Consider the following 25,548-nt stretch of genomic DNA (forward strand, 5'->3'; position numbering starts at 1 on the left):
GCGCCACGAAGAAACGCACCACTGATGTGCATGAAGCGACTTGTTTGCCGGTTCGGTAAGGTCCGTCCGTACACGTGTACAATCGTGTACACCCGTTTTAAATAAATAATTTTTTTTCAGTTTTCCCGCCATGCCTATAAATTCATGACAGACAACCCCCCCTCATGCCGGTCCAGAATTATGATGAAAGATGGCGATTGAGAAAAAAAATTGCATCAAATTTTGTCCAGGTCCATCAAGAAGCCTGTGAGACATGCTTCACGGTTGAATAAAAAACCACCGTTTAGAGTACTTCTTTTTTTGTTCAAAGCACTCGACTTGGAGCCAGCGACTTGCTCGGCGGGGGATATAATTTTAGATATATATATAGTACGGGCATGCCCTAGTGAGAGATAATTACAGGAAATGGTGTTTGTGAGTAACAACCACCCTCTGGTCGAGGCTCATAGAAGGGGTGATGCTTACTGATTCGGCACGCTTACAATAGGTGTTAATGGTGGGATGTCAGAGGTTTTGGTGTGGGTTAATGTTCACACTGTTTTGGAAAATAATGCTCGATGCAACATGATCCTAAAAAAAAAAAGAACCCAGCCCTACATCGAAAGATCAGGAAGGGAAGGAATGGAAAATTTGTCAAGGTTTGAAATTAATCGGACAAGGGGGTCCCAAGGTATGGTCACCGTACTCGCAAGCCGTTCGTTTTGGCTCTGCGGATGGACCGAACCATTGCATGTAAATAGAAGGGTGGTTCTGTGGTCGTTCGTTTTGGCTTTGCGAATGGACCAAACCATTCCATGCAAATAGGAGGGTGGTTCTGTGGTCGTTCGTTTTGGCTTTGCGAATGGACCAAACCATTCCATGCAAATAGGAGGGTGGTTCTGTGGTCGTTCGTTTTGGCTTTGCGAATGGACCAAACCATTCCATGCAAATAGGAGGGTGGTTCTGTGGTCGTTACTGCCACGTGGTTTCAAAGTTTTGTTGTTGGAACTTGTTGTTGGAACTTGTTGGAACTTGTTGTTGGAACTTGCTGTTGGAACTTGTTGTTGGAACTTGTTGTTGGAACTTGTTGTTGGAACTTGCTGTTGGAACTTGTTGTTGGAACTTGCTGTTGGAACTTGTTGTTGGAACTTGCTGTTGGAACTTGTTGGAACTTGCTGTTGGAACTTGCTGTTGGAACTTGTTGGAACTTGTTGTTGGAACTTGTTGTTGGAACTTGTTGTTGGAACTTGCTGTTGGAACTTGTTGTTGGAACTTGCTGTTGGAACTTGTTGTTGGAACTTGTTGGAACTTGTTGTTGGAACTTGCTGTTGGAACTTGTTGTTGGAACTTGTTGTTGGAACTTGTTGTTGGAACTTGCTGTTGGAACTTGTTGTTGGAACTTGTTGGAACTTGTTGTTGGAACTTGCTGTTGGAACTTGTTGTTGGAACTTGTTGTTGGAACTTGTTGTTGGAACTTGTTGTTGGAACTTGTTGTTGGAACTTGCTGTTGGAACTTGTTGTTGGAACTTGTTGGAACTTGCTGTTGGAACTTGTTGTTGGAACTTGTTGGAACTTGTTGTTGGAACTTGCTGTTGGAACTTGTTGTTGGAACTTGTTGGAACTTGTTGTTGGAACTTGCTGTTGGAACTTGTTGTTGGAACTTGTTGTTGGAACTTGTTGTTGGAACTTGCTGTTGGAACTTGTTGTTGGAACTTGCTGTTGGAACTTGTTGTTGGAACTTGCTGTTGGAACTTGTTGGAACTTGTTGTTGGAACTTGTTGTTGGAACTTGTTGTTGGAACTTGCTGTTGGAACTTGTTGTTGGAACTTGTTGGAACTTGCTGTTGGAACTTGTTGTTGGAACTTGTTGGAACTTGTTGTTGGAACTTGTTGGAACTTGTTGTTGGAACTTGCTGTTGGAACTTGTTGTTGGAACTTGTTGTTGGAACTTGTTGTTGGAACTTGCTGTTGGAACTTGTTGTTGGAACTTGCTGTTGTAACTTGTTGTTGGAACTTGCTGTTGGAACTTGCTGTTGGAACTTGTTGTTGGAACTTGTTGTTGGAACTTGTTGTTGGAACTTGTTGGAACTTGTTGTTGCAACTTGCTGTTGGAACTTGCTGTTGGAACTTGTTGGAACTTGTTGTTGGAACTTGTTGTTGGAACTTGTTGTTGGAACTTGCTGTTGGAACTTGTTGTTGGAACTTGTTGTTGGAACTTGTTGTTGGAACTTGTTGTTGGAACTTGTTGTTGGAATGAATGGGAACATTCAAATGTTGGGTTTTGCTAACGTTTCCACAACGTCGCTACAACGTTTCACTTTCGTTGTTGCAACGTTTTGCTCCAACGTTTTGGGGACATTCGAATGTCAAGTGAATCGAATGAGAATTCAGGAATTATTTCATTATTAACGATTAATGAAGTACTTATTTAATTAATTACATTTCTTATTACATTACAGTAATTACATTAGGGTAATTACCTGAGGTAATTACAGTAATTACAGTTCCGGTAATTACAGTAATTACAGTAATCATTACAGTAATTGCAGTAATCTTATTACAGTAATTACATTACATTAACTCAGGCACCTTTTGAATAAGGAAGCTGATATTTGGACATGACACTGACCAAGTGATGTGGCTGTCAAGGAAATATTGATTTATTGATTAATCATTTAATAAATTAACTCGTTGATTTATAAATGACTTATTTAATTAAAATTCCTCAGAGATACATCTTCGGATGAGATACTTGCAGATTGGTTATGCTATGAGCCAATTGATTAAGGAAAATATTTTGTGATGGCCATATTGGCAATTTCGTGGCCATATTCGTGGCAACTCAGTTAGTGCCACTGCACCTTTAAAATGCATCCCTGCGTTCATTTTTCGATCGATTGAGTTGAAATTTTGAACAATCGGATCTGGACTGTCGTTGTTAACGACTCTAGCACGCACTCGTCCAATCAGGATGGAGCGGTATGGTCCCCGGATCATCACTGCCCGCAGTTTTAATTAATTTTACTTTTTCTCTTGGGCATATAATTTTGAAGACATGCATGTCATGATAGAGGAAATGTTTGTTCTGTTAAACGGAATAAATGTTGTTTATTTGTGTGGGTGTGTATTTTTGTGTATTTGGATATATTTTCACGACTAATTCCAGTTATCGTCCTGCAAAAGGTCTGCTCGTTCTTTTCCTTTGAGTCGTAAATTCCTGTTGAATTCTCATTAAAAAGCGGAATTAAGTACGCTGTGTGATGATGGAGATCCTTGATGACGAATCAGGAATAGTGAATGAGCAGACAAATATCACGGATGGTACACCAGATAGGGAAAATGTAGATGAAACCCCTTTTGCTCAGGTGCTGTGTAGCGCTGCACAAAGATCCATATGAGCGGGGCCTGGGTGCTGTGTAATTAGTACACAAAGAACCAATTACTAGGGTGCTGAATAAACACAAAGATCCATTTTTGGAGCTGGTTCTCCCGGTGCTGTGATTTATTCAAAGAACCAAAATCTTGTAAGAATTAAGATATGATTTGTCGACATCATAAATACTTTAATATATGTAACGATTTTTGTAACGATCATCCTGCAAAAGGTCTGCTCGTTCTTTTCCTTTGAGTCGTAAAATCCTGTTGAATTCTCATTAGAATGCGGAATTAAGTACGCTGTGTGATGATGGAGATCCTTGATGACGAATCGGGAATAGTGAATGAGCAAACAAATATCACGGATGCTGCGGCTGGAGCAGGGGAAGCGATTTTTGAATTGTTCAGTGATTATTCGATATTGTTATGACTTATTGTCAATAGGTATACTAAGTGGCCATGAGGTAGCCTGTTGCTATGTACAGTTTTATTCTATTGTTGATTATACCACATAGCTGTGGTGATAAAGGAAATGTTCGTTTTAAATAGATGATTATGATAGGACCATGACTATAAAATCATGATGATTATTATGAATGATATCATAGGGTTCAAATGCAGAATGCTGCATGAACTTGGGAAAGAACTTTCAAGCCCTATGGGATAAATTGGGTATTACAAGCGATGGAGTTTCAAAATTTAGCATGATTGAAGAAATTTTACAGTCTTATTTCAGGAGTTTTACGAAATTTATATTGCCAAGAGATTTTGGATACTATTAAAAGAAAAATGATGAGATATTTTTCCCAATGAACTTTAATATCTGCCATCCATTTTGGCTGTCTCACGAATGAAGGATGAGTTGCCTTTAGTGGTTGCAAAGAAAATTTGTGGAGACCAGGCAAAATGGGGAAATATGTCAGATATGACCCTAGGACAGGACGGTGATTCATCAATTGACATGAGGTACGAACCAGAGGTGACGACCGATGAGTCGATCTCAGTCAATGGATGGACCTGTCCTGACATCATTGGGGAAAGGGCTTATGCAAGGAGTCATTCAAAATGATTAATTTGATTTATTGATGAATATTGATGAATTAATTGAAATTGAATAATTGATTGAATTGTTAATTGATTGAATCTAATTGATTGAATTTAATTGCATAAATTGAACTGAATAAATTGAATTGAATATATTGATTGTTTGATTGATGAAAATGCGGTCTCAAGAAAGAAGCTTTGATATCTTTGCGTGATATTAACAATGTGGAGACAACCTGGGAATATTGAGCAAGGTGGTGAGTTTATATACAGATATATATGTGCGGTTACCATTGTGTGATTTCCCCGTCAACAGAGCGGACACCTGAGGATTCACCCATTTCATACTGACCCTCCGGCTCATCTGCAAATACTGATCTGTGAGATTGGATTGTGCAAAAGCCACGGCTGAGGGAGATTCTCTGGAAATCACCGTGTGAACAGGTGGAGAGACCCTTCCTGGAGGTACGAGTGAAGCTTTAGAGGAACAAACTACAACACATCCAACGCTACTTTGATAAAAGGCAGAAAGAATGGGAAATGGAGCCTGCAAGAATACACAAGGACAACAAGAGATTCCACAAAAAGGTACTTGTACACATCATATGTACGACCGTTATGGTGCAGAAGCTATAAGGCAGGTCGAGAATTGGTATTTGTGGACAAAGGGACATGATGAGGAGTTTCCAAGAGATGGTACATTTGAGCGAAGTCGATTGGAAAGATTGGAACAAAGATTGAAAGCCAGGAAGAGACAGAATCTAACGGTAGACTGGCTTGCATTCCATCTTTGGGATGGTGAATCCAGACAACGGGAACAGCAAGAACGGATAACGGAACTAGAACTTAAAATAAAAAGGATACAGGATACAGTGGAGGAGACAAATGCACAACTGCCCTCGAAATTAGGAATGAAAGTGACAGTTGTCCCATCTGATTTCCAGTTGTCTCCCCAAAAAGGACGGTACAGAGAATTTTTTCGTGTTTCAGGAGATAACGAGAGATTGCAGTGGCAACTCAGGGATGTAGAGATGCAGCCCAGCAATACAAGTGCACAGGTGCACAGATCAGACAACGACAGAAACCGGTGTTTCGAGTGTGGAAAGATGGGACATTGGAGAAGAAGATGTCCGTATGTCAACAGGAAGACAAGGTCATGGGGCAAACCAAGATCAAGGGTACCAGTGCTTACCGGTACCTCAGACAATGATTAGGCCTTCATTGCTGCAAATCCCAAATGATGATTGGCCTCAACAGATTCGATTACTGGACAAACATGAATAACTGTCGATGATTCTTGTGTCTGAAAAGTTTTCAGAGCAAGAATGATTCATTTTTTCTTTTTTTGCTTGTTAACAAATTAATAATTAATTGATCAAATGCCAAAATTGGATCTTCTATTTTGGGCACAGCAATTTTAAATTTACAAAGTTTGGAACAATTGCGTTGCAATTTTTTGGCAAACCAAGTGACAAGAGTCACATGATGATCAGGTGGGAATTTCGGACTATTGTTCCGCACGATTGATAGGTCAATGGTCGACTGACATGCAAATGGGTGTGTAGTCAAAATTTGGATAGATTATTGTGAAGGCTGAAAGGGTAATTTCAATGTGACATCATGAGGGTTTTCTAAGAATGGACTTTTGGTTTATTTGTCTATAAGCATTTTGAATTTGATTGACAAATTTTATGAAATTGAAATAAAATTGACACCCATCTGATCTGTAAATAATGGTTCCAACGCAAACAAATATGCATAATGCATGTGTGTGTGTGTTTTTGTGTATCAATCTTACAAGATTGTTGACACCGACAGTGTGCCTGTCTGGAAATGGATAGTTTTATGTGGATGGGATTGGGATATGTGGATGGGATTGAATATCCAGAGAATCCGTAAAATAAAATAGAAATATAATTTGATTATGAACATTATCTCTTTTGTCAAGGGAAATGGAATATAAAAAAATTTGATGTGCTGGGTTATGAGCAGCCATTAATTCATAGTAAAATTGTGAGTAATTTTGGGATTCCATTTTTTGATAGAATGTATATGAGAATAACATCTATTTATGGATATGAGCTTCATAAAAGGAAATGAGGAAGTACAAAATCATCCAAATTTGGGAGAGGTCTTACACTGACTTCCCAGAATACTCGGCTCATGGATTTTATATATATAAACTTGAATTTTATCAGCATATAAATTGTGCTGTATGTATGGATGTGTTTTAGGCATAGATGATATGGGAAAAGAGTAAAGAAAATTTTGCTGGTTTGAACTATTGTGGGTTTTCAGTTCTGGAGTTTAAACAAAGTCACTGGTTAACAGATGAGAAAGGATAGTAAATAAATTATTCTCTGCTGGGCAAATTAAGTACGATATTACTAAGACTTATGAGAGCTATTGTTCCGCCTTACAGCAGTGGAAAATTATTGGAAAAAATTAGATCCAACATAATGAATCTATAAAAGAATGTGATAGGGATAATATCCTCAATTTGTACTAATTATTTGATTGTGGGTAAAGGAATTAAGTCATCGTAGTGGATTGTTAACAGCAGCCTGAAAATGTCCTGAGAGTGTGCATCCATGTAATCAGAAATCCCAGATTTGTTTTTACAAACAACATTTTGGTAGAGGTCTTGTGTGGAACACTTCCTTGGTAGATAAAAAACGGTACTGCATGCTGGCAGCCACTTTTGCGGCCAGTTAGGCCAAACAAATTGAGAGGAAATTGTAGTTAAATACGTAAGTTACACATGGCTATTTGTAAAAAAGGAAATTTGTTGAGATGGGAAACATTTTTTCGAAGGTTTATTAAGGTGTTATAATATGACATGTGGCAAGGCAAACTATTGGATGGGAAAATTAGATCTGGCTATAGAATAAATTTATTGACCCCTTGAAGTTAATCCTTCGAATCATTGTTTCACTGGCATTTTTGTTCAAATTGGAAATAGTTTGGTAGAGCTTTGGTTAAAACCTTTGGTTGCGGTATCTTGGAACGAATTGATAAACCATAGGAGATTGATAAGAATAGAAACAAAGATGGACCCAAAATAGAAAGTTGGATTCATGCCCCTCATTGCAAACAAGCACATGGGGCTAAGGTGGACGATCCCACAGAAAATGAGGCTGCACCTAGCAGCCCAGCAGAACATTCAGTGGTAGATAAATGATAGTAGTGATTTACAGTCATTTGAATTACATTTTAACACCCCTTGCATTGATAAACACTACATTTTCAACATGTGATATTCCTACTTGGGATAGTGACATTTATTTGCCTACATGACATACAATTACCTGCTGATATTAATACAACATGAGTGAAAAATGTATCACAACTACACTCATGATCAGGGGATTGAGTTCAACCCCGGGAGATAGGGGGATCATTTGTAAGACAAATAATCTGATTATGTTACATATTAAGGGATTTTCTTTATTTACCTTTTAGGAAGCTTGTTAGTTTGGTATATAATGTCTACAAAGAGTAGCAGACTTGTTTGTTGGTTTAGTAGTTATATTGGCAATTGTTTTAGTGGTGGCTTGCTTGAAAGCCTTAGTGACGGTGTGTTTGAATAAGGTAACCAACAACACGATGATAACGCATGAAGTGACAAATGAGGAAAGAAATGTGGATCCAGAAAAGGAAGACTTTTATGGCGACATAAACAGTAGAATTAAGATAATGGCATAACGACAATGTTATGAGTTGTGTCAATTACAATATCAGTGAACTCATATCACCACAAGTGCCACACTGTTAAGGGAAAAAGAGGGAAAAGAAAAAGTGGAGAGGAATTATGGTAATAATACATTATGCTTAATTTGTTGGTTTGGGAAAATTGTTGTTGGGAATTAGGTATTCCCGTTTGTGATTGTAATCATATACAATTGATTTTCTTAGAGTAGTGCTAAAATACCTGCATGAGTTAATTTTTGAACTATATTAACCTGAAAGCAATTGTGGATGCTATTCTTAGTTTAGTAATAAAATACATACCTGATTGAATATTATTTGTGTGACGCATATAAATGAATATAACTTTTGTGTTAAGGAAAAACAGCAAATTGTTGAATGTGAAACTATCGGAAGATATACATGATTATGCTGATTTCATGGTAAGATGTACCCTATCTGATTCAGTGTGTGCGGAAAGCAGATTCAGATGTGACTGAGCATAAGGATAAGACGAGATCACATTTTGAAGGGAGTGCTAACGGAATTGGGAAGAAGTTCGAGAAAGAAAATTTGTGGCTAAAAATGAAGTTAATCATGGCATACACCCTCTTTCTCAAAGAATGATGAAGACATTCTCCCGTGTAACTTGGAGATGAATGCTTACCTTCACCAAGGAAATTTATGTGACCATTTGCCTGGATCACACTGCAACATATGAAAGAAAGGCGATCACTTACTCTTGTTCGAAGGCTTCGAACATTCATCACATCAGAAGTTGCAGGACAACGACATTTTACCTGCAACCTCTGTGAAATGCGGGGACATATGTTATTACTTCACCAACGCCCGGGGAACCAGCATGGAGCTGCAAAAAAACGGCTGTGCCCTTGTCACAACAGCTGTGCACGATTCTGCTGGTTGCTCCTGGTAAGGACCATGAATGACCTGAACACCATGGTCCCAACATCATTGTGGATGCATCCGGCATCCCTGTTCCACATCTTGCTGGCCAATCAACGTCACACCAATACTGGCTGCCCACTCATAATGAGGGAGGAGGCAAGTCGACTACAACTGGGCGAAGGCCTTGTTCAAGGAATCATTATGGTTCACAGCAAAAAGTGGCAAGAATGCTACAAGGAGAGCAGGGTCAGTCTATGACTCCGCAATGTTACCACAACAGCGAAATCCTACACGAAGTTGTGCAGGAGCTATGAAGACATTAGGAGAAAATGTTTCATACCTGGATTCAAACACAAGTGATCAGCCCTTCCTTTCAAACAAAGTCAACATTTGTGTGGAGGCAAACGTTTTTGCCAGATGGTGCAGATGCTTTACAAAACTTGAAAATGAAGTGAAATTGTTGTATCTTGGTGATGGTGAAGTGTTGTTTTGAAAATATATTTGTGATGCAAATGCAATAGATTGAACAATATGGAAGGAGTCAATGACCAACGAAATGTTTTGTGATTCTTGCAGGATGACGGTGTATGCCTAAGGGAATTTGATTACCAAAGTGATTGATTATTTACTTATACTTGTAATGATGTTTACTTGTAGTGATTGATTGTTTACTTATATTGATGTTTAGATTAATGGTTAATATAAACAAAAACAAAAAGATGAGGGAATTGTGGAAGTGTAATTCAGTGTAACTTATTGATTGGCACTGGTAACTTATTGATTAAGACTGGTAACGAAGCTGATACATTTTACCTGCAACCTCTGTGAAAGCCGAGTTCGTAAATGAGTGTCAGGAATGTGCCCGAACATGGTAATCTCTTGTCCACCTGGTCACAGCCCCAGGCTGGAGCACCCTCCTACTGTGTAAATGGAAATCACAGCAGGAGGGGAGCGAGTTGATGCCAGGGCTTGGTGCAATACATGACCTCGGGGCATCAGCGGAAGAAGGATTAACGTTTCAGCGGACAGAGGATTAAGTCCAGTTCGTCCATATAAACTAGAGCAAACGTGGAGTCGATAGGACTTGCTACGTGAAGCGCTGACCGAACGGGAGTGTCGGATGAACGAGAAGGACCAGCGAAAAGAGTTAACCTGATCCATTATATTATGCGGTATCATTTTGGTAATTGGATGAAGTGAATACAGTTTAATAAACTAGACCTTTTGTAACCTGTGTCCGGTCGTTGGAGTCCTGTGAGTCCCCCAGTACAAATTCCCTGACAATACCATATACACACACACACACCACATGCATACCATATACACACACACACACACCACACTCATACCATATACACACACACACACACACCACATGCATACCATACACACACACACACACACACACACACACACACACACACACACACACCACATGCATACCATATACACACACACACACACACCACATGCATACCATATACACACACACACACACCACACTCATACCATATACACACACACACACACCACATGCATACCATACACACACACACACACACACACACACACACACCACATGCATACCATATACACACACACACCACATGCATACCATACACACACACACACACACACACACACACACACACCACATGCATACCATATACACACACACAAACACACACACACACACACACACACCACATGCACACCTGTATACACACACACACACACACACACACACCACATGCATACCATATATACACACACACACACACACCACATGCATACCATACACACACACACACACCACACGCATACCATATACACACACACACACACCACATGCATACCATACACACACACACACACACACCACATGCATACCATACACACACACACACCACATGCATACCATATACACACACACACGCCACACGCATACCATATACACACACACACACCACACGCATACCATATACACACACACACCACATGCATACCATACACACACACACACACACACACACCACAAGCATACCATACACACACACACACACACACACACACACACACACACACACACACACACCACATGCATACCATACACACACACACACACCACACGCATACCATATACACACACACACACCACATGCATACCATACACACACACACACACCACATGCATACCATACACACACACACACACACACACACACACACACACCACATGCATACCATATACACACACACACACACCACACGCATACCATATACACACACACCACATGCATACCATACACACACACACACCACACCACACGCATACCATATACACACACACACACACCACATGCATACCATACACACACACACACACACACACACACCACACGCATACCATATGCACACACACACACACCACATGCATACCATACACACACACCACAAACATACCATACACACACACACACACACACACCACATGCATACCATACACACACACACACACACACACACACCACATGCATACCATATACACACACACACACCACACGCATACCATATACACACACACACACCACATGCATACCATACACACACACACACACACACACACACACACCACAAGCATACCATACACACACACACACACACACCACATGCACACCTGTATACACACACACACACACACACCACATGCATACCATATATACACACACACACACACACACACACACCACATGCATACCTGTACACACACACACACACACACACACCACATGCATACCATATACACAAACACACACACACACACCACATGCATACCATATACACACACACACACCACACGCATACCATATACATACACACACATACACACACACACACACACACCACATGCATACCATACACACACACACACAAACACACACACACACCACATGTATACCATATACACACACACACCACATGCATACCATACACATACACACACACACACACACTTGTGGGGTGGCCTAAAATAATGCACACTCCCCTCGGAGCTGTCGAGCCTGGGAGTGAATTGTGACGAAACTATATGTTTCACAGGCTGGAGATTCATCAATGCGTTTTCCCTCCCTCAGATGAACTCGAAACTTGGCGTCCTGTCTTCTGGCGTTAGTTGGTGGACTTTAAAAATCCCACGGTGTCTTTTACGAAGAGTAGGCAAATTATCGCTGGTACCCTGAACAAACTACAAATTCTTGTCCAAAGCAGCTTGTTGAACATAATACCTGGGCGAAACTTTTGCCATGGCAGACCCCGCAGGAACATGGATGGCCAAGGTATTGTACAATCGTACATGGGAATAGTAGTAGTAATCGTAGTAGTAGAACAATGAACTTGTTTCGCTAAAAATGCATTCTCAGAATTTGTGCAGCCAAATGAAATGTCTTCCAATCGGTATCAAGAACCCGAGAACACAAAGGCAGAGAGAAATGGGTACGGAGGGTCCATCAATATGGTCCACATTCATGTGGTAGATTGAGGCCACTAATGACCATAGAAAGTTGATTCACATGTGACAGATTCAAGAAAACGGGCTTATAAATGGTCTGCTATTGGCATCACTTCCGGCTGGTATTAGCTGTCCTCAAGTTTTTTTGTTTTTTGTTTTTTTTTGTATACAAGATCGAGGCTCGTGAAAGAGCTAACATTAATCACACAAAAAGTCAAACCGACACACAAAACACAAAATAAGGGGAGCGGCAGACAAGATGGGGAGAGAGGTGGAAGGACACAAAACACAACATTTGAGAGCAGGGACATCGAGAGATCTGTGGGAGTGAGAGGGCTTGGGGGAAGGAGGCATGGAAAGGGGGTGGGAGAGGAATAAAACACATGGACACTGCTAGGACTTCCAGGAAAAAAGTTGGAATTTCGAAAAAGTGTATCTGGGGTGAATTAGTGGGGGTAGAAAAGATCAAGGTTTTGGATGGGGGAAGATAAGAGATGGTGGTGAACAGCTTTTTTAAAGACCTGGAGGGAGGTGTGGGATTCAAGGGAGTGGGGGAGTTTGTTCCAGAGGTGGGAGAAAAGGGGAATGAAAGAGTGAAGGTGAGCAGAGAGTCTTGATTTTGGCAGTTTAACCATAAGAGGGTTGCAGGCAGATCTTGTGCGACCTGTAGGAATATTTGGGGGACAGAGCACAGACAGAGCTGGGGGAACAAGGCCGGAGAGGAGTCGGTAGAAGACAGAAAGACCACCAACCTGCCTGCGGTGAGTGAGTGAAAGGCCCTCGGAGTTAACTTCATCGCAGGAGATCCCAATGATTCTGAAAGCTTTGGTTTCATCAGCGTGAAGCCGAGCTAGGTGTGAGGCAGGAGCACCGGCCCAGAGGGGGGGAACAGTATTCCATTGAGCTGCGGATGAAAGCCTTGTATGTGGTGAGGAGCTCAGGTGTGCCGAGGAAGGACTTCGCACGACGGAGGATGTCCAAAGCAGCTTGTTAACCATAAACCATAAAAGTATAAACCATAAACCATAAAAGTTAACCATAAAAGGGAACTAATTTAGTGCCTAAAATCTGCAAGATTGTGAACTTAGCTCAAGCGGTGCCGCTCGCCAAACACATCCAATAGAGAGCAATGCACTTGGCATTCTCATCACTGATATTTACACGGGGACTTGAGCCAGCATCAGGGTGGTGGGAAAGTGCCATGAAATTAATAGGATGGAATGTGACCAAAACACTTATAGCCGAAAGGGGCATTGATCATTCTCGGGCTGACAGCACACAGTCACGTGAAAAAGTAAGTACACCCCATGTAAAGTTTTGACTTTTTCAACATATTTCAACATACAGCTATTTGATCTTCATTTCAACAATATTGATAGATAAAGGTGATATAATATAACAAATATCATGAAACATTTACATTTTGTAGTCCATTGTATAATTTAAATAAACATAAATGCAAATTTCGCATGTGGAAAAAGTAAGTACACCCTTGGTTCTAATAGGTGGTATTGCCCCCTTTGGCAGAAACAACCTCAAGTAGGCGTTTCTTATAACTGTCTACCAGTCTCTGACATCGACTGGGAGAAATTTTTGCCCACTCCTCCATGCAGAATTCTTTCAGCTGTGCGATGTTTGAGGGGTTTCTTGCATGCACAGCTCGTTTCAAATCCCCCCACAACATCTCGATGGGATTTAGATCCGGGCTTTGACTTGGCCATTCCAGAACCCTCCATTTCTTTCTTTTCAGCCATTCCTTGGTGGATTTAATGATATGTTTTGGGTCATTGTCATGTTGCAAGGTTCACCTTCGGTTGAGCTTCAACTTTCCGACAGATGGCCTCATGCGAAATTTGCACTTCGTCATATGCGACATAATCACCACATATGAGGATGGCCTCATGCCCTTTTAGAAGCAATGTTTTATGGCCGAATGCCCTTCCTGCCGCCGAACTTGTTAGTTGCGTCTTGCGACACACGGGGAATTACCGGTGAACTGGTACTCAATTTGCTGACCTCGGAAGGATGACAGGCTGAGTCAGCCCCCCTGATGTTAATTCAGCGATCGACCGGGATTCAAACTCAGGAACCTAGGATTCCAAGCCGGCACCCTAACCGCTAAGCCAACACCAAGCTTACAAAGGGAAAACTGTGGGACAGTACCAAATGATAGGTGGACCCAGCACAAAGGTGGTTGTGTTGCAAATTTATGGGTGAGAACACAAAGTAGGTGAAGGGTGGAAACAGGTTCTCATAGGGTGGGTGTAATGAGGTGACGAGACAATGAGGTGACTGAAAGTAGCCAACCTGAAATCCTGTTTGTACAAACAAAAAATAAAGACTCGGAGACAAAAAAAGACTCAGGAAGACAGTTTCACAAATGAGAAAAGAGAGTGTTGAAAGAATGCAGGTGAGTGGTAACTTGGATAAGTGGGGAAGGGAAAGGATTTATAATGCTTATGGCTTAAGGGTGGAGGTTGGCTGGTCAAAGGTGAGAGGGCAGGAGGAGCAAGGTCACAATGTAGCCGGTGAAAATGGCAAGGCCATTATGAAGGTAATTGTGTCTTGTGATTGTCTCTTTGTTTTGCGATTCTTATGATTTAAAAGTTAACAAAGTATCTCAAAATGCAAAGCGCGTCCTCATCTGCTTTGTACTCAAACTAAACTTGAAAAGTGTTTTTTTTTTTATGTTAAATGTATTTAATAGTGTTCTACATAATAAAGGTTTGTTTAAAATGTGATGACAAAAGCTCAAATGGTAAATAAAGGAACACTGCAGCAATTAAAGAAAAAACTAAAACTAAAGAACACTAAAGAAAAAAAACCAGCCTTCACATGCTGTGTAGCAGATATATATGTGTATATATATATATACATTGTATACATCTTTTTGTGGAGGGGAACATACACCAGCGACAGACTTGAAAAGGCACCACCAGGCTTTAGAGGAGGGAGACAAGTTTGAAAGTTCATTCTTGAGATTGGACAGATGTTGTTTTTCTGGTCGCCTTGAGAGTAGAGACACTTGTTGCGGCTTTGTGGAAAGATCGGAGGTTGCCTTTGGTTGGATTTGCCTTCCAGGAGGAGAATGCAAGTTGTTTTAAAGCAGCTGCCTCACCACAGGATTCAGAGTATAAAGAGCGGGAGGAGGTTTAAGATAACTGAACACGAGATGGGATCAATATGTGCTTAAGAGAGAGCAGGTTTCTGTGGAAGAATTCCCAGGCCGAATTTATATCAGAGGTGGTGGATATAGAACACCAGTCCTGAAGGGTTAGGACTGCTTGCAGTCTCTGCCAGTTTGCCTGAGTGAACTGCCAGACTCGCCGGTGTTGAGGCTGTTCTGTGAGATGGCCAGAGAGATGTTGAACTTCACAAGCACATGATCAAATGAGCCAATTGGGGCAGAGGATGACCAAGATACATTGGCACGGAAGTTGTTCGTCATCACATCCAGAAGGGAAGATTTGCCATTGGGAGAAATCCGGATGGGAAAATTCACAGATTGATTCAGTCCCATGGAGTCACAGAAGTCCTTTGCAGAAGTGACATGGCTGGTGAGAGAGGTATCAACACCCACCCAATTAGCATGGTGACAAGTGAAATCACCACATATGAGGAAGAGAGAGAGTTGGGATGAGTGGTTACAAGTTGTTCCATGTCATCTGGGAGAGAGAGAGAGAGAGAGAGAGAGAGAGAGAGAGAGAGAGAGAGAGAGAGAGAGACAGAGACAGAGACAGAGACAGAGACAGAGACAGAGACAGAGGGAGAGAGAGAGAGAGAGAGAGGGATGGATGTATGTGTAGATGGAGTCGTCACTGTTGGGGGAATGGACCAACACACAGACAAACATGAGATTGAAGTGGAGGGGAAATCACGGTCAGAGGTACTCTTGGAGTTTTGGAGGTGTAAGAGCAGTACACAGAGAGTGAGAAATCGAGTTCTTGATGTCCAATGCAACTCTGCCGTCATGTCAGGGTTCGTTCAATCAAACCTAAGGAGACAATAGCCAGGGAGAGACACTAAGGAGTCACGACGTCCTGTGGGAGGAAGGATTCTGTTAAACAGATTATGTCCGGTTTATCGGCAGTGTCCTGGATTGAGAGATCTATCAGGTTGAGGCGGGGGCCTGAGATGTTTGAGGTCCACACATATGGGGGTGGGGAGGTGGAACTGCATTTCACCCAGCCCCACACACAGGAAAGTGTGTGGGGCTGGGTGAAGCCAGGAGGATGTGGGGAGGAGCAGATGGGCGAGTAGGGGAGGAGGGGTGAGGGAGGGGGGGGGGGGAGGGGAGGGGTGGAAGGCACTGACATGGAGGGGTTTGACACCATGAATGGACGTGAAAGCGAAATTATTGTCATGTGCCACAGCCTCTGCAAAATTGGCGTCTTAGGATTCCCGAACTGGATAACTGCTAACAAGGCCTATTTGTAGTTGAGAATGGGCCTATTTGTAGGCCTATTTGTACTTACTGCGACTTTGCCTTTTGACATTTTGACCCAATTATTAATTTGTTTTCTCCACATTCTCATGGTAAAGGTTTGTTGAAAATCTGTCGATTATTTGTTTTCAATATCTGTTCATGAGTATAATTTTTTTTTTTCATGACAGAGTATTCCTGGACAATAATAATGTAATACTGTTGTTGTTGTTGTTGTTGTTGTTGTTGTTGTTGTGTGTTATTGTACTAATAAAACTAAAAAAAAAAAAGCTTGACATCCTTGCATTCTCATCCATAAATATCATTCGCTTCAAAATCCAGCTCTGTACCACTTTACACCAATATACTATCCATAAACCTCCACTCCGCGCACAGTGCGTCACGTTGAAATCATGCTGTTTTATTCACCTGTACACACATGTCAAACACATTGGACTCTCAAAGGACTTCTTTGTTACGTCTCAATGTCTCCGGCAGCTGCGCTTTACTTCTCTCTTCACGCCTACTGACTCACTGCAACACACCTTGAGGGAACAAAATGAAGTTGTCATGCGTCTGAGGCATCCAAACAGTTGAAACAAAGATGATAAATTATCCAAATATGCATGCGTTCATTGTTTTATGAAATGTATGCATTTATTTGTATGGCTTAACTTTTATTTAATTTATTTGAAAATTTCATTTTTATTTTATTTATCAAATATTTTTTTATTGCTAACCCCCGCTCCAGCAGGGAAAATGGCCTTAAAATGCATGTTGTTGTTGTTGTTGTTGTGTATTTGTATGGCTTAAAGGTTGATCATTAATGCCTAAGTCACACATAGGCGGATATTTTGGCGACTGCCGGCGATCAAGATTTTTCGGCGACTACTGGCGATTTCGGGCGGTCAAATATGGTCAGGCGGCAGTATGGCGACTGCATTGCGACGACGCCCCGAGTGGGATGGCGACTGTTGAAGATCGACGACGACTGCATTGCGGATGCACGGCGGCAGCGTGGCGACAGTCTGGCGGCTAGATTACGACCGATGGCGGATCGCGGCGACTGCATTGGGGCCGGGTGGCGGTTTACTCCGACGTCCGCAAGACTGCAATAAGACCGCCGGCGATTGGAGACGATTCACACAACTTTTTAAATCTTTATCTCTCTATTTTACATTTCACTTTATTCATTTCAATGATGTATGACATGAAGCATAAAGATGTTTGATGTACAATAAGAAAGTTAATAAAGATGTATCATTGTAATGTAATAATCAAACTTTTCTGCAGGGAGAGAGAATGGAAATAAAGTCCAACAAATTATTTCCACTGGTCCCAAGTCCCATAAATAAAGTTTCCAAAGGACCAAAGTCCCAAAAATAAAGTTCCCAAAAGTCCCAAGTCCAAACAATAAAGCCATATCCTTGTCGGCACCACAGGACCTCACTCCACGGAGACCCTCACACCATCCTGTCTTGCCATGGAATCGTGGTATGTCGTAATGCAGTCGCCAGGCAGTCGTATCTCTGTCGCCAATGGCCGTAACTCGGCCGCCACTAGTCCTACTGCTGTCGTCGTCAGTCTCCCATAGCCACAGGGGAGACGTGGCAGTTCTTCTGTAGTCGATATGCAGCCGCAACAGTGTCGGCCCGTAGTCGGGAAGATGCCGCAGGAAGGCCGTATGGCATTCGCATCTCTGCCGTGCTAGCTGGTGGGGCGATTGCGGAAGACTATGAGCGACTGTGTTGCGGCCGCTTTACGCTCTTATTACGGGTACCGACGACAGCATGGCGGTTCCATCACGACAGCATGGCGGATTTTTTTCGAGTGCGACTGAGCGCGCCGTTTTTAAACATTAAAAAATATATTTTGCCCCTTTGCGGCTCTTGCCGACTGCAGCCGACCTGGGGAGGATGACCACGACTACAGGCGACCGTCCATTACGGTTTCATTACGATTGTCGGCGGGTGGTGGCGATTTTTCCAGTCGCCAGTAGTCGCCGACAAATCCGCCTATGTGTGACTTAGGCATAAGGTCCTGATGCCCAAGGACCGGTATTACGCTGATTTGACCCAGAACCCAGATATTCTACTGAATTGTAGAATATTATAATTGGTATCATGCTTTTTTTGCTCAGATTTCAGTGCATGATGAATATTTCTCATGTGATTCCATAATTACATTGGGGGAAGAGTTGGAAGCACTTGACAGTTCCTCGGAGTGCTCGCGCCATGCTATTGACAGACAGATGGTTGTGACCAGTCATTAATGTAGCTGTAGCTAAGAATTCGGCCTGGATTGGTCGACACTTCATAAGGTGGAGAAACTTCAGCTGAGCAACTAAGGTCATCAATCCTACATCGGTGAGGGCAGTGCAACGAGGCTTCACCCGCTCCATTATCAAGCAGCTCATTAAAGGGAAACTAAAGTTTACTTAAAGAAAAATTAGGAATTACCGGATATGTTCATGATTACGATTTTACCTTCGTATCATCGATTTTAGGACTATTAAGCAGCAAATGCAATTTTAGGGAATTTCACCAATGATTTCTGTGGGGGCAGCCATCTTGCTTTTGCGTCTCCCTGTTTGGCAGTTGTATAACACATGCTTCCCACATCGAGTCAAATATAGTACATGGTGGATTTTCATAAAATTTTGGAAGTATATTATTGATATGAGACAAATTTTGTTTCCTTTGCAATACTATATCGTTATGTTTGTGTTGGTAGGGGGAAGCAGTTGGTTATAATGCCTTAAGCACCATTGGTATTGGCGGCGTTTCGAAGAATTTGAATCGTGTATTAGGAACATGTTGTGGGGTTCAGTTGTCTTTTGCGCGGCTTGCCCATGGGATGGGCCATGTCTATCTTACACTAGACAGGTTAAGATATCTTCTAGGTGTTGTCCTTGTGTTAGTATCTATAATTGTGAGATGTTTGTGTGTGTATGTGGTTTGTGTGTCGCCATTTTTATCAGAGATGGCCAACCGAACTTCGTAAAACTTTCAGAGGTTCATCAATGAGTGCTGGGGAATGTTTTAGGCAAAAAACGTTTTGTAAAAAGTTGAAATGTTTTTGGATTTTTAAAAATTGCTCTATAGTTCCTGAATCTTTATAGCAACGTGAAAGATAATATTAAAGGATTCCCGACCCCATTCTTTAGTGAGTGCAGGAAGTGTTTGAGGACCCCACAAAAATAAGGGGAGAAAAATCAAAATTAGATTTCTTTAAAATGTCAACAGGTTAGAACAGCACCGGGCAATGTCGGGCAGTGGTGTTTGTTCGGTGATATAAATATATATGAAACAAACATATTGAAATGTTCTCTCTGAAAGATTTATGATACAAAGTTAACAACTTCTTTCTGGCATCATGTGTCAGATGGCTGTTTTGATCAATTTTGATTTAAATGCGATTTCATATTGACTCCAGAACAAAGCTGCTCAAAAGGGAATAAACCATCAAATAATGTACATGGAGGAATTGCCTCATTGTCTTCTCTTTTTTTTCTTTTTTTTTGTATACAAGATCGAGGCTCGTAAAAGAGCTAACATTAATCACACAAAAAGTCAAACCGACACATAAAACACAAAAATAAGGGGAGCGGTAGACAAGATGGGGAGAGAGGGAGAAGGACGCAAACACAACATTTGAGAGCAGGGACATCGGGAGAAATGTGGGAGGGGGAGGGCTTGGGGGGAGGTGGGAGGTATAAAACATATGAACACTGCAAGGACTTCCAGGAAAGAAGTTGGAATTTCCAAAAAAGTGTATCTGGGGTGAATTAGCGGGGGTAGAAAAGATCAAGGTTTTGGATGGGGGAAGATAAGTGATGGTGGTGAACAGCTGTTTTAAAGACCTGGAGGGAGGAGTGGGATTGAAGGGAGTGGGGGAGTTTGTTTCAGAGGCGGGAGAAAAGGGGAATGAAAGAGTGACGGTGAGCAGAGAGCCTAGATTTTGGCAGTTTAACCATAAGAGGGTTGCAGGCATATCTTGTGCGACCTGAAGGAATATTGGGGGGGACAGAGCACAGAGAGAGCTGGGGGAGCAAGGCCGGAGAGGAGTCGGTAGAAGAAAGAAAGACCACCAACCTGCCTGCGGTGAGTGAGTGAAAGGCCCTCGGAGTTAGCTTCATCGCGGGAGATTCCAATGATTCTGAAAGCTTTGGTTTCAACAGCGTGAAGCCGAGCTAGGTGTGAGGCAGGAGCACCGGCCCAGAGGGGGGAACAGTATTCCATTGAGCTGCGGATGAAAGCCTTGTATGTGGTGAGGAGCTCAGGTGTGCCAAGGAAGGACTTCGCACGATGGAGGATGCCCAGTCGGCGACTGGCTTTGGAGGCCAGCTTGGAAATGTCGTTTTCCCAAGAAAGATCATGGCAGATAGTGAGACCCAAAAGCTTGAGTGACAGAACTTCTTGGAGAGGATTGTTGAGAAAGTAGATGGGAGGGTTTTCCAGTCGGTCTTTTCGGAGAGACATAGTAAGAGTGTGAGATTTGTCAGGATTGAAAGACATGTTCCACTTGTTTGACCAGTCTGTGATTTTGTCCAGGTCTGCAGAGAGTGAGGAGGCTGCAGACTGCCGATCTGACGGATGAGGAATGGAGCGGCAGATAGTGGAGTCATCAGCAAAGAGATAAGAGAGGATTTTGTCCAGGTCTGCAGAGAGTGAGGAGGCGGCAGACTGCCGATCTGAGGGATGAGGAATGGAGCGGCAGATAGTGGAGTCATCAGCAAAGAGATAGAGAGGATTTTCCAGAGAGTCGGAGAGATCATTGATGAAGACCAGAAATAGCACAGGGCCCAGAACACGACCTTGAGGAACTCCAGCCAGAACAGGAAGGGGAGATGAGAGAAATCCATTCAGGGCCACACGTTGCCTATGACCAGAGAGGAAGTCCTCAAGCCATGAGTGGAGATTTCCATGGATGCCATAGGAGGAGAGTTTGGTGAGCAGAGCTGGGTGCCAGACCGTATCAAAGGCACGTGATATGTCAAGTGAGACAGCTCTGATTTCCTGTTTGGCATTGAGGACCTCCATCCATTGTTGAGACAGCAGAAGCAACATGTCCAGAGTAGAATGACCTGGTCTGAATCCAAATTGATGATCAGAGATCAAGCCATTGGAGAAGAGGAAGGATTTGATATCCAAAGCAATGATGGATTCCATGACTTTGGTGATAATTGGAAGCAGGCTGATTGGTCTGTCGTTGCAAGGATCTGTTTTTGCACATTTTTTGTGTAAAGTGGTAATGTTTGGTGATTTCCAAGATGCTGGCAGATTACCTTGAGCAAAAGAGAGGGTGAAAAGAACAGAGAGAGGGTGAGATAGAGCGGCAGAGCAGGATTTTAGGACCCCTGGGCTGATGCCGTCTGGTCCAGTTGCAGAATCAGAGTCGAGGTTTGACATAAACTTCTCCACCTTGTCAGGAGAGAAGGACACAGAGTCCAGGAGCAGTTGGGTTCGACTGGGAAAGTTAAGAACAGAGAGAGATGGGTTTGGGACACAAGATTTTGAGGCAAACGCAGAGTTGAGGCATTTGGCTTTGTCACGTGTGTTGTCAACTGTGTAGCCCTTTGAGGTAAGGGAGGGAATGGAGGGGGAACAAACACCAGAAACGGATTTGACCAGATGCCACCAGGATTTGGAGGAAGGAGACAGGTTTGAGAGTTCAATCTTGAGTGTGAAGAGACAGCACTTCCTGGCACTCCTGAGGGTAGACACACACTTGTTCCGAGCTTGGTGGAAGGAACTGAGATTGCATTCAGTTGGATTTGCCTTCCAAGAGGCAAAGGCAAGTTGTTTCAGGACAACTGCCTCACCACAAGATTCAGTATACCATGGACGGGAGGAAGGGTAAGACAACTGAAGACGATATGGGATAAATCTGTGCATGAGAGAGAGCAGTTTGCTTTGGAAGAATTCCAAGGAAGAATTTATGTCAGAGGCAGTCGAGATGGAGACCAGTCCAGATGATTGATGGCTGCTTGCAGACCGTGCCAGTCAGCCTGAGTGGAATGCCAGACTCGTCGGCGCTGAGGAGGCTCTCTGAGAATGGCCAGCAAAATGTCCACTTTAACAAGCACATGATCAGAAGAACCGATTGGAGCAGAAGAAGAGCAGCAGACATTTGCAGGGAAGTTTGTCATAATCAAATCCAGAAGAGAAGATACTCCATTGATTGCGATCCGGGTCGGGAAATTGACAGATTGCGTCAGTCCCAATGAGTCGCAGAAGTCCTTTGCTGAGGTGCCATGGCTGGTGAGAGAGGAACCCACACCCAGCCAGCTGGCATGATGACAGTTGAAGTCGCCACATATGAGGACGAGAGAGAGAGTTTGGATGAGTTGATAGAAGTTGGTCCATGTTGTCCGACAGCGAAATGTAAATGGAGTCATCACTGTTTGGAGGACGGTACAGAACACATATGAACAAAAGGTGGGATTGGAGAGGAAGCCGTAGCCAGAGCTACTCCTGGGGGTGGGATGGAGAGAGGGCAGTGGCAGGTGGGTGAGGAAGGGAGTTTTTGATAAAGATAGCCACCCCACCACCAGGACGAGGCTCAGGTCTATCATACCGGAGGAGGGAGTAACCAGGAAGAGATATTAAGGAATCAGAGACATCTTGAAGGAGGAAAGTTTCTGTTAAGCAGATCAAGTCTGGATTGTCAGAAGCAACCTGAATGGAGAGATCATTCAGGTTTGAGCGAAGGCCCCGGATGTCTGAGGTCCATACCGTTAATGAGGAGAGAGGGGGAGCATCGGGTGCAGGACAGGGGAGGGGGAGGGGTAGGGGCAGATGAAGGATGAGAGGGGGAGGTAGGGAGAGCAGTTGATAGTGTGTCAGAGATTACAGAAGAGTTACAAGAAAGGGAAGGATGAGGAGGACGAAAGGTTTGATGGTGATGGGATGAGGCACAGTGAGGGGTTGTTTGAGGGGGGGCAGAGGAAAGTAGAAGGTTGGGGGAGTTGGAGGTATGAGATCGAAGGGAGATGAAATGGGGAGGAGGCAGCTTTGAGAAGGAGGTGGGAGGAGGGAGAATTTGGGAGGAATGGTTGGGGGGGAGATTTGAAGGGGAGGGGTTGGGGGGAGTTTTGAATGGGAGGGGCAAGGGGGAAGTTTCGGAGGGGAAGGGCAAGGGGGGAGTTTGGGAGGGGAGGGGCAAGGGGGGAGATTTGGAGGGGAGGGGCAAGGGGGGAGATTTGGAGGAGAGGGGCAAGGGGGGAGTTGGGGAGGGGCAAGGGGGGAGTTTGGGAGGGGAGGGGCAAGGGGGGAGATTTGAAGGGAATGGGCAAGGGGGGAGATTTGGAGGGGAGGGGCAAGGGGGGAGATTTGGAGGGGAGGGGCAAGGGGGGAGATTTGGAGGGGAGGGGCAAGGGGGGAGTTTAGAAAGTGGATGATTAATGAAAGATGAACATTTATAACAAATTGGGTTTATTGTGATTTTCAAGTTGGCGATCCGTTTAAGAACGATGGAGGAGGGGTGGAATGAATGAGAATTTAGAGCATGTAGTGAGAAAGAATTATAAGAGATTGAATATTTTTTTGAAATGGAATGAGTTGAAGAGGAAATTGAAAGGAGCCTTTTAAATAGGAAGAAAAACAGCGTGTTGTAATAAACCACTGAATAAAACACTGCAGGGGAAAGTTTAAACATATTTAAACAGAACCGTGAAGAACAGTCTTATATTCACAAAGATACCAACGGGGAGAGGGCCTTGAGGGACAACCACGAGTCACTTGAACAGGGCAAAAGGTGGAAGGCAAGGCTTTGATTCTGTTGTATAAAAGAGTTTCATTGGAATCACATCAGGCTAAGTTCAGAAATATTCCATCTATCCCTTTTTATAGCCCAAGGTCTGTAAATCATGCCTAACTGTGCCTTGTTATTGTTTCCGACTCTCGGTGGGATAGAACGGTCAGGGGAATGTTTTATATCCCTGCCATTTCTAACCTAGTGTCAGGATTCCATCACTGTGTACAAATCAGCTCAATCCGGTGGGAGGGTAGCGCGGAATAGTCGTGACCTCGAGAAGCGACATTCATAGCCACCCTTGACGGGAGAAGTTTTGGAGTAACAGAAATGACAATGTTGAAAAGCCTTGCATCTGGAAGTTAACTCGCCAAAGTTAAAAATTACCCGGGTTAAGATTGTTGGTGGTGTTATTTATTGCACCAAGGTACAATCATTGTGCAAGTGTGAAGTCAGAAGACATCAAAAACTGACAGCAGTCAGCATTTGATGGCCTAAAAAAATTATTTCTTCATTTTGTAAGGGCATTTTATGAGATATTTCACAAATCTGTTAACTAAATTGTTACCAAAAAATTTCTTCACCAATATGTTTGTAAAGGTGTGTAATAACATGTGTTAAAATGTTGAAGTTCAACTCCCGTGGGAAACCCAGAAAAAAAGCTGTTGAATTCGGGTACCGAAAAATTATTTTCGAGAATTTTTTTTTCTTTAATCGGCCCTCAAGTAACTTATGAGGGGTCAAATAAGGGTTTTTCATGATTCTGAGTTGATTGTTAACATTTATATTTTCACTTTTACATTTACACACAAAGTAGCTTTTATTTCACATACATATATAATACTCAAGAGTTATTTCTCATTCACAATGTC

General features: G+C 42.8%; 1 long non-coding RNA gene across 1 annotated transcript in view; it reads left to right on the forward strand.

The window, feature by feature from the left end:
* The window catches only part of LOC137417901 (uncharacterized), a 50,288-nt gene that overhangs the window by 4,147 nt on the left and 20,593 nt on the right, over positions 1 to 25,548 (forward strand). Inside the window, exon 2 of the long non-coding RNA XR_010982521.2 lies at positions 12,125 to 12,325. This is a non-coding gene — a long non-coding RNA (uncharacterized LOC137417901). The remainder of the gene's footprint in view (positions 1 to 12,124; positions 12,326 to 25,548) is intronic.

This window comes from Myxine glutinosa, chromosome 5 (assembly GCF_964187855.1).
Source record: "Myxine glutinosa chromosome 5, kmMyxGlut1.1, whole genome shotgun sequence".
Taxonomy (NCBI): Eukaryota; Metazoa; Chordata; class Myxini; order Myxiniformes; family Myxinidae; genus Myxine; species Myxine glutinosa.